The sequence below is a fragment of the Nycticebus coucang genome, chromosome 1 (assembly GCF_027406575.1).
Source record: "Nycticebus coucang isolate mNycCou1 chromosome 1, mNycCou1.pri, whole genome shotgun sequence".
NCBI lineage: Eukaryota > Metazoa > Chordata > Mammalia > Primates > Lorisidae > Nycticebus > Nycticebus coucang.
Window position 1 is genome coordinate 168810241 of NC_069780.1, and position 8381 is coordinate 168818621.

At 33.9% G+C, this 8381-nt stretch overlaps 1 long non-coding RNA gene across 1 annotated transcript in view; it reads left to right on the top strand.

The window, feature by feature from the left end:
- Positions 1-5790, top strand: part of LOC128586578 (uncharacterized) — an 88114-nt gene extending 82324 nt beyond the window's left edge. Inside the window, exons 2-3 of the long non-coding RNA XR_008380262.1 lie at positions 5494-5606; positions 5708-5790. This is a non-coding gene — a long non-coding RNA (uncharacterized LOC128586578). The remainder of the gene's footprint in view (positions 1-5493; positions 5607-5707) is intronic.
- Positions 5791-8381: the final 2591 nt, after the last annotated feature.

An 8381-nucleotide genomic window follows, 5' to 3' on the forward strand; every position in this document is an offset into this window, starting at 1 on the left:
ACCAATTTCTCTAATGAACGAAAGTCTTGGCCAGGACTTTCCACTTTCTCCTCATTCAGTGCTTTTCCAGTCTCCTCATATGTTCACAGGTGTCAACATACATTAGAACTTCATTTGCAGATCTTGAACTTGGAACTCCAGCTCTCTTACCCCATCAGCAGCCTCCTTTGCTTGTAGTATTGAGTTCCTTTGCAAATACATTTGTGTAGAACCTACGCCACACATGTGTTGTTTTTTTCCCTTCATATTCCCCATCCCAAACAAAATCTTGACAAAGAAAATTATGCCTTTGCCTTGGCAAATGGTCTTTGTTAGCAGTTTTCTTTTCTCGAAACACCAATGTAATGTATAGGCACTCAGGGCTTTCTGTGATGACTTTGGAGTGACTGTATACAATTTCTCACACTTGTTCTTGGCTAGGAAGATGATGACATCTTTGTTTTAGGCAGCCTTTATGTTTGACCTGTACTTGAGACTGGTGAAAAAAGAAAGTATATGGTTTGTCTGGAAAGGAAATTAGAGATCATTTGATGATGACCTGATGTTAACTGAGGACAGAGCTGAATTTAAGCAACAGAACTGGCGTAGACTGACTGTTCTCCACTTTCCAGACTTTGAATCGTGTTGACATTCTCAGGATCTGTGTGGGGCCAATTTTGTGTCAGAAAATTTTAATTTCCAAAGAAAATGTACGGAGATAAATCTATGGAAATAATTATATGATTCTAATGGCTCATCTTCCCACTGTAATGTGAGAGAGAGGTCCCAAGGACAGGCTGCATCAGTCATCACCAGGAAAGCCTGCTGCACTCTGCCCAGCATTGCAGTGGCCCCTCTCTCTCGAGGGTTTCTAGCAGGGGATCCACCATTTCTTTTGGCTGCCCTTCCAATTCTCTGTCCATCACAGATTTTTCCAGACAGTGAGGCTTGTTTTTTTGCAGCTGTGTTCGGCCAGATGGTCACGGGTCATCCTCCATCATGCCCGGTTATGTGTGGGCCACAAAGCCCTGATTTGGGCTGGAGTGTCGGTGGAAGTATGAATATTGTTAGTCAGCTTAAAGATTCACATTTTAGCATTACATTTTTGCTCTCAGGTAAGCCTCCAAGACCCATGTTACTTGTTCCTTACAAATGAGATATCAAACATAGTGACAATTAGCCTTACTTTTTATCATCACTCAGTTCCATAGTGGCAAACCAGTACCTCCAACATCCCATCTTCACTGGTGTGGTTACATCTTCCTGGGGACCTAGTATCACAAGTGACATGAGAGATTCATTTCACCAGCACACCAAATGTTCCTGGCCTCACTTTCAAGCAATGCTTTATTGGAAAATCATCCATAATTTTCTGGCTCCTTTCATTCCTGGGTCTCTGCTTTCCATAATCTCTCATTCCTGTCGAACAGCTGTGCTTCTGATTAGTTTTCTCCAGAGGTATTAACTTTTCAGCACTGTGCAAGGAAACTTTTGAAGTAATGGGAACAATGGGCCCGTCCTTGCTTTGTTCCAGCCAGTTAGTCTGCTGTGCTTCAGAAAAAATTCTGGGAGAGAGACATGAAACTAAACAAAAATAAGAATTCACTTAAACATTTCTTAAAACAAATCTGAGCCTTAACATTGTGAAAATCATGATTATCCACTCAGAGTATGGAACAATCTCATGTTTACTTGTGAATATTTCTCTTGTCTATTTTTCCATGTATTTTGAGAAACCAATATTTTGTTATCAATAACATATGGCAGTTTTTAGAAGATTTGAGCAGAGAATGAATGATCCAAGTTGATGGTGATAACTGCACATAACCACTTTCACCCTTTTCCTTCTTCATTTTTATCGACCATCCATTTTTAGGTCAGATTCTATGGTTACACATTCTCATTGAATGACATTTCCTTCACAGTATTTGTCATTAAAATAACATCTACCTTATGGTAAAATGATTGTTTTTTTCTTCTGGGTAGATACCTAGTCATTTCCCTCTAGATACTACTTCAGCTTCATCTACAAGTTTTGAATTGTGTTATCATTCACTTCAAAATATTTTATAATTTTTATTATAATTTTTTTCTCAGAGAAGAAATATAGGATTATATTTTTTAAATCTCCAGCATATGGGTATCTTCTATATTTTTATAATTTACTTTTAGCTTAATTAAAGTCATATGGCATTCACTGAGATTCATTCACGCCCAGTGTATTGTCAATAGGTGTGTCACGTGTGCTTGAAAAAAACCTGTATTCTGAATTTGTATGTAGTATTTCATATGCGACTCTGAGGTCAAGTTTTCAAATTGAGTTGCTTAGATTTTTCTCTCTCCCTACAGTTAATTTGCCTGTTTGTTCCTATCAGTTACTCTTTCATCCATTTTCTGTTGCTATAAGAGAATACCTGAGATTTGATAATTTATAAAGAAAAAATTTGGCTCAAGATTCTGGAGGCTGATGGCCCAAGATTGGGCATCAGGTGTTTCCTGCTAACATGGTAGAGAAGCAGAAGGGGAAGCAGGAGTGTGCATGGCATGCAAAATTTCCTGACCTTCCAAGTCCCATGCTATTATTTTTGTGTATTTTAATTTTGTGTGTATTTATGCCATTAATGTTCATTTATATCTATTCACACATTATTATTTTTATTGTTTTCTTTCTTTTCCATATTTCTGACCTTTCATCTAGATCATTTTCCTTTTTTCCTGAAGAGTATCCTTCAATATTTCCTTTAGCTTAGTTTAGTGAGACAAATTCTCTTAGATTTTGTTTGTCTGAAAATAATTTTATTTTTCCTTTATTTTTAAAAGTTATTTTGTTGAGTACGACCTTCTAGTTTGGCAGTTATTTTTATTAAGAATTTGCACAGACTCCTTTCATTATTTTATGGGTTTTTTTTTTTTTTTTCATTTCTATTAAGGAGCAAACTATCAGTATAATTGTTACTTTTTTTTTTTTTTAATTGTTACTTCTTTAAAGATAATGTACTTTTTCCTTTAGGCTGATTTTAACACTTCCTACTTGTCTTTCATTTTCTGCAGTTTTTCTATGATGTTTTTATTTGTATATATTTTTATCCTAGTTGGGGTTTAGAGATCTTTTAAAACTTGTGAATTAACAATTTCCACTAGTTTGGGAACTCCATCGGTCATTATATTTTCAGATAATACTCCCCCAATTCTCTCTTCTCTTTTTAAGGCTCCAATGAAATCTATATTAGACCTACTCACTATCTTCTAAGTCTCCTATCCTATCTTCTATATTTCCTATCTTTTTGTCTTTCTATATTTTGTTCTGGATATTTTTCTTTTGACTTATCTTGTATTTCACTAACCCTTTCTTCAAGTGTATCTAATCTGCTATTAAATTAATCCTTAAAATATCTGATCTACTTGCTAACTGGGTATGGAAATGTTTTAGAATAATTTTGGCTATACTGGTGTATACTCACTGACTGTTAACCTAGGTGATTTCAACCATTGCCAAGAATTTAACTACTAATTGTATGTCAAAGTCTCTCTAACTATATCTTCGACACTTCACTGGGTTCAGAACTCTAGACCCAACAAACAAAAGCTTACTTTACTTCCCACCTACAATTGCTCCCAGGCATCTCAAATTTTACATGTTTAATCCTGAGTATTCTATTTCCCACTCAAATTTGCTGTTTCTTATGTCTTCCTCTCATCATTAAATGGTATTACCACTGACTTGTGTATCCTTGCCAAATCCTATAAGTGGTTCTTGAGATTTTTTTTTCTCTTATTATTAACATTCATTCTGTCACAATAATATTTTCAGTTCAACTTCCAAAATATATTTTGCATTCAATCACTTCTTACTGCTACCCTGCTAGGCTAAGCTATAATTTCTCTGTATCCTTTCTTTATCTAGACCCCCTGCCTCCACTCTTATTTTTTCCCTCAATTTCTCTACTTAGCAGCCAAAAAGATTCTTGTAAAATCTTAGATCTTGTTAGGGATGGCAACCTCTTGGAGGTGGGACACAATTACAAGAAGGACTCTACCTAACAAATGCAAACATCGTAACCTATTTCTTTGTACCCTCAAATTAACCTGAAATTACAAAAAAAAAAAAAAACCTATCTTAGGATTTTAAACACTTTCTCATGAAAGCAATATAATACATTGCCTCCTTCTCCAACTTCCTAACACTTTCTCTTTCTCTCATGCTGCTCAACCATACATATTTTTGTTCCTTTAAAGCCTTTTTTTTTTCTTTTTAGACTGGACCTAACTCTCTTCTCCTCAGTCCCTCATTCTTCTGTAGGACTCAGTCTACAAGTTATTTTTCTTATAGAGAACTTCATAACCATCTAATTTATAATAAATCTCTCCTGTCTTTTTTTCTTTGAGTTACTCATTAAAATTTGTAATTAGTCTTTCTTATTAACAAGTCAATGCCAAAGAATAGAGAGCATGCCATCGCCATGAAGTCATCAGGACCTAGTGTAGTTCTAGTATGTAGGCAGGAATTTATTAAATATGTGTTGAAGGAGTGAATTATCCCCAAATGGCAAATTACCATTTTCCAAAATTATATTTCATTCTCTGCTTCCTGCTATAAATGTTTTTTATCGAGAAAACTTTTCCTCAATCATGACCATACATGTTTGTAGTGATTTGTTTCTTTTTGGGAAAGATCAGCAAATTTTTACAAGTTTAGTTAGTTCTTGTTTTACCCTTACACATTAATGTTAGAATATTATCCTTCTTCATAATGCTAGCTTAGAAAGACAAATTTGTTTTTATTTTTCAAGTTTGTTGTTTAGTAAGTTTAAAACAAATTGTCTACATCCTTCATTTTCAAAATGCAGACATGAATTAACTGAGACTACCTAAAGCCACCTAGTCAAAGCGTCAGTTTGTACTATCTCTAGATTTTTAGACCAATGGCCCTGTTTTTTCCATACATTTCTTAGTTTTTCAGTTGCTTTTTGTTTTAGGATTTCTTTTTTTTCTTGGTCAAAACACAGGGTTTGCCCACCTCACTCCCTCTTACAACAAAAAATGCGAGAAAGGAAGAAGCATGAGTCACAGGAAAATGAAAAAGGAATGTCTCAAATATTCAGATGACATGACTGCTCTTCTCATCTAACACAATTCTCATTTCCTGCCCTCAATCATCCCTTTCCATTGAAATAACAACTGTAATTTTAGCCAAGGGTGAGTGAGTAGGGTTGGTGGTGCTGAGAGGTCTTGGAGAGGACTAGAAAGAAAGAAGAGTGTGAAGCTTCTGTTATTCCCTGTTTGTAAATATATCTTTTGGCTAATGTTGTTGGAAGGGGTGAGAATCTTTGGAACTCTGGTGCTTATGGTGTTGATGGGGCATGTTGTATGGTGCCATGCTGGTGTGGCACACTGGATCAGAGTTCTTATGTGGTGGGAATAACATAAATAAATAATGGAAGTTAACCAGATGTTGTAGGCTGGTAGATTAATCTTTGGTTTCACCTGGCCAAATGAGGTAACTCTTCTTTATAGATACAGTCCTGAATTCGATCTTCTAGTTTCCACATGAAACTAATCAACTTGGAGCTGTTTTGATGTGTCTCAACAAAGATGAAGCAGAGAGAGGGAGAACAAAGAAGTAAATGGTAATTACACCAAAGTGACATCCTAAGTACTAAATATAAAGTCTCAAGATGTTTATCCATTTGAATTTAAAATACCTTATTTATTATTTGTAACTTTGTAGGAAAAAATAGATCTCTCAAGACATTTACAAACAAGAAGGATTTGTTTTTTCATGAGCCAAGATGGATTTTGGTATGTCCTTGCTTTCCTTACAGTAGTTATGTTTCAAATAATTGCCTGGAACTGCTTTAAAAATTGTTTTCCTGATTCTGTGATTTTGTGTGTGTGTGTGACAAAATTTGAGGGAAGTAGTCAAAGAAATACCCTTCTGTCAAATTTTAATTATTGCAGGTGGTGCTCATTTAAAAATACAAATTTTTCATGATTTTTCCCCTTTTCTTTAGTTATAAAATCAAAATGTAAAAGTCCCCCAAAGTTGGGTATTAACTAGCTTAAGATTTAATGTGCTAAAAACAATTCAACATTATTATATAAAACTTACCAAAAACTTTGGAAACATGGTATTTGCAGATGCTGTCTATTTAAGTTATACATAATCAGAATTATGCAAAATTTAAGCCATTATGCTTACATTTTGATTTTAGAGTTACTTAACATTTCCTCACCTTTCACATTTTATTAAAGAGCTTCTCTGACTTTCTACCCCTGGTGGTCCTTAATAACATTTTCTCTCTGGGAACCCAATTTCTCTTATTAATGAGGTTCAGATATGAGTCACCAATCCATATTCCCAAATAGTATGCTTTTCAAGTGACTTTTCATACCCCTTAATCTCTGTATCAGGCTGATAAGAAGTAGAGTTCTTCAAGTTAATAGGTCATGTTAGAGAATGTTTCCTAAGTATAGCTGTGGCTCAATTATTTATTTTTTTAAATCTTAAAATACAATTCAATCCCCTTTGACCACATAAAAGTCCAGATTTCAAATTGAAAACAACAAATACCTGAAATATCAGTTACCAATTAATGCTAGAGGAAAGCTAGGATTTTTCAAGAGATAAGAAATATGCATATCCTTAATATCACTTGCATGAATGGATTTCCAAGTAGAATACGGAAAAACTATTATTCTTGCTAAGTAATGATAATACATATTATATGTAAACATTCTCCTCAATTTTACCCCTTTATATGTATCATAATGTGTTACCCAAAGCTTCTTTCTAACTAATGTTTATGTTATATGCTTCATAGAAGTGCCTCTTACTTGTATTGTGCTTCTAATAAAACTTTATTTTGCTTCTCTTATTTTATGTAACACATTCTAAATTCTTACTAAAGGGATATTATATTATCATGCTTGTTTTATATAGTTTACTCTCATATTGACTTTAGTATTTTCAAAAATAAATCAATTCTTATATTTTTGTAAAGTATAGCGATACTTGAAAAAATTTAAATTTCTCACAAAATATTTATGAATTCTGAAATCAGTATATGCAACTGCAGAAAGTTCTGTTCAATTGCAGAAATAGTAATTGAGCATCTATTATGAGTTTCTGAAATTATATAAAACAAAATCTTTGTTTTCTTATTTATTGCCTCCTTCCAGAAAGTATTGAGTTCTGTGAAAGAAAGAGTTTTATTCACTGCTGTATTCCTAGTTTCTAGACTATTTCATGTGACATAATAAGTTGTCAATAAATATTTGCTGAATGAATTCACTTATTCAAAAAATGTTTATTGAGTATCTTATATAATATGCCAAATATCTAGGCACTGGGATAAAGCAGTGAATAAGCCAAAGTTCTTGCTTTTTTGGAATTTACTTTCAACTGGGAAGAGGTAGATCGTAACTATAAAAATATGTGAATATGTAAATAAATATGTCACATATCTGATATTAGTAAGTGCTAAGAAGAAAAATAAATCAAGGCAAGGGGAAAAAATGTGTAATTGGGAGGGAGAATTGCTGTTCTATCTAAGGAATTCAGGGAAGGCCTCTCTGCGAAGTGAATAAGTAAATGTCACTGCCCCATGTCACTGCCATTGGGAATACTGAAAAAGCAGAAGACCGTGCCTTTGACCATAAGGTTGTTATAATCTGATGACAAAGTCAGACATATTACATTAGTGTCAGGAATACAGTGCTATGGGAACAGTGTCTGGAGAATGAGGTATGCCTGATATTTTTAGCAAATAAGGTGTACGGTGGTGTGTGGGGGGTAATTACTACACACATCCTGGAAATATAGAATGAGTCTAGGCTGTGAAGATTCTGCCAGATTAAGGACTTTTTACTTTAAACAATAGATGGTGGGTAACTGATTTCTCTAAACACAGAAAGAGAATGATCTGATCTATATTTGGGAAAATTTCTCTAAACACAGAAAGAGAATGATCTGATCTATATTTGGGAAAAAATAACTTTGGTAGCAGACTGGAAAATAAATCAGAGGACATAAGTTTGACTCATCTGATGTTTTGATAGAATTGGTGATTAAATATTACTTGAAATAACAGAATCTTAGTTAAGCTAAACATTTTTTTCCAAGCAAAAACCAAAAAGTTCTTCCAAGGTGATTTTTTAAGAGTAGAATTCGACCACTATATAAAGTCATAAAAAGTAAATACTTGATAGTGAAATTATAGCTGAGATATTCAAATAAAGGGAAACGTAAGAGTAAAGATTTATAATCTGGGATTTATACAACAGTTGTAATTGGTGCAGGGGAAACACCCAATTTATCAGGGTACACTTGTGTTTCCCTGTTTAATCCACATGGTGTCATTTTTTACACGTGTTTTCTCAGAACAGTTATTTTTCATTCACAG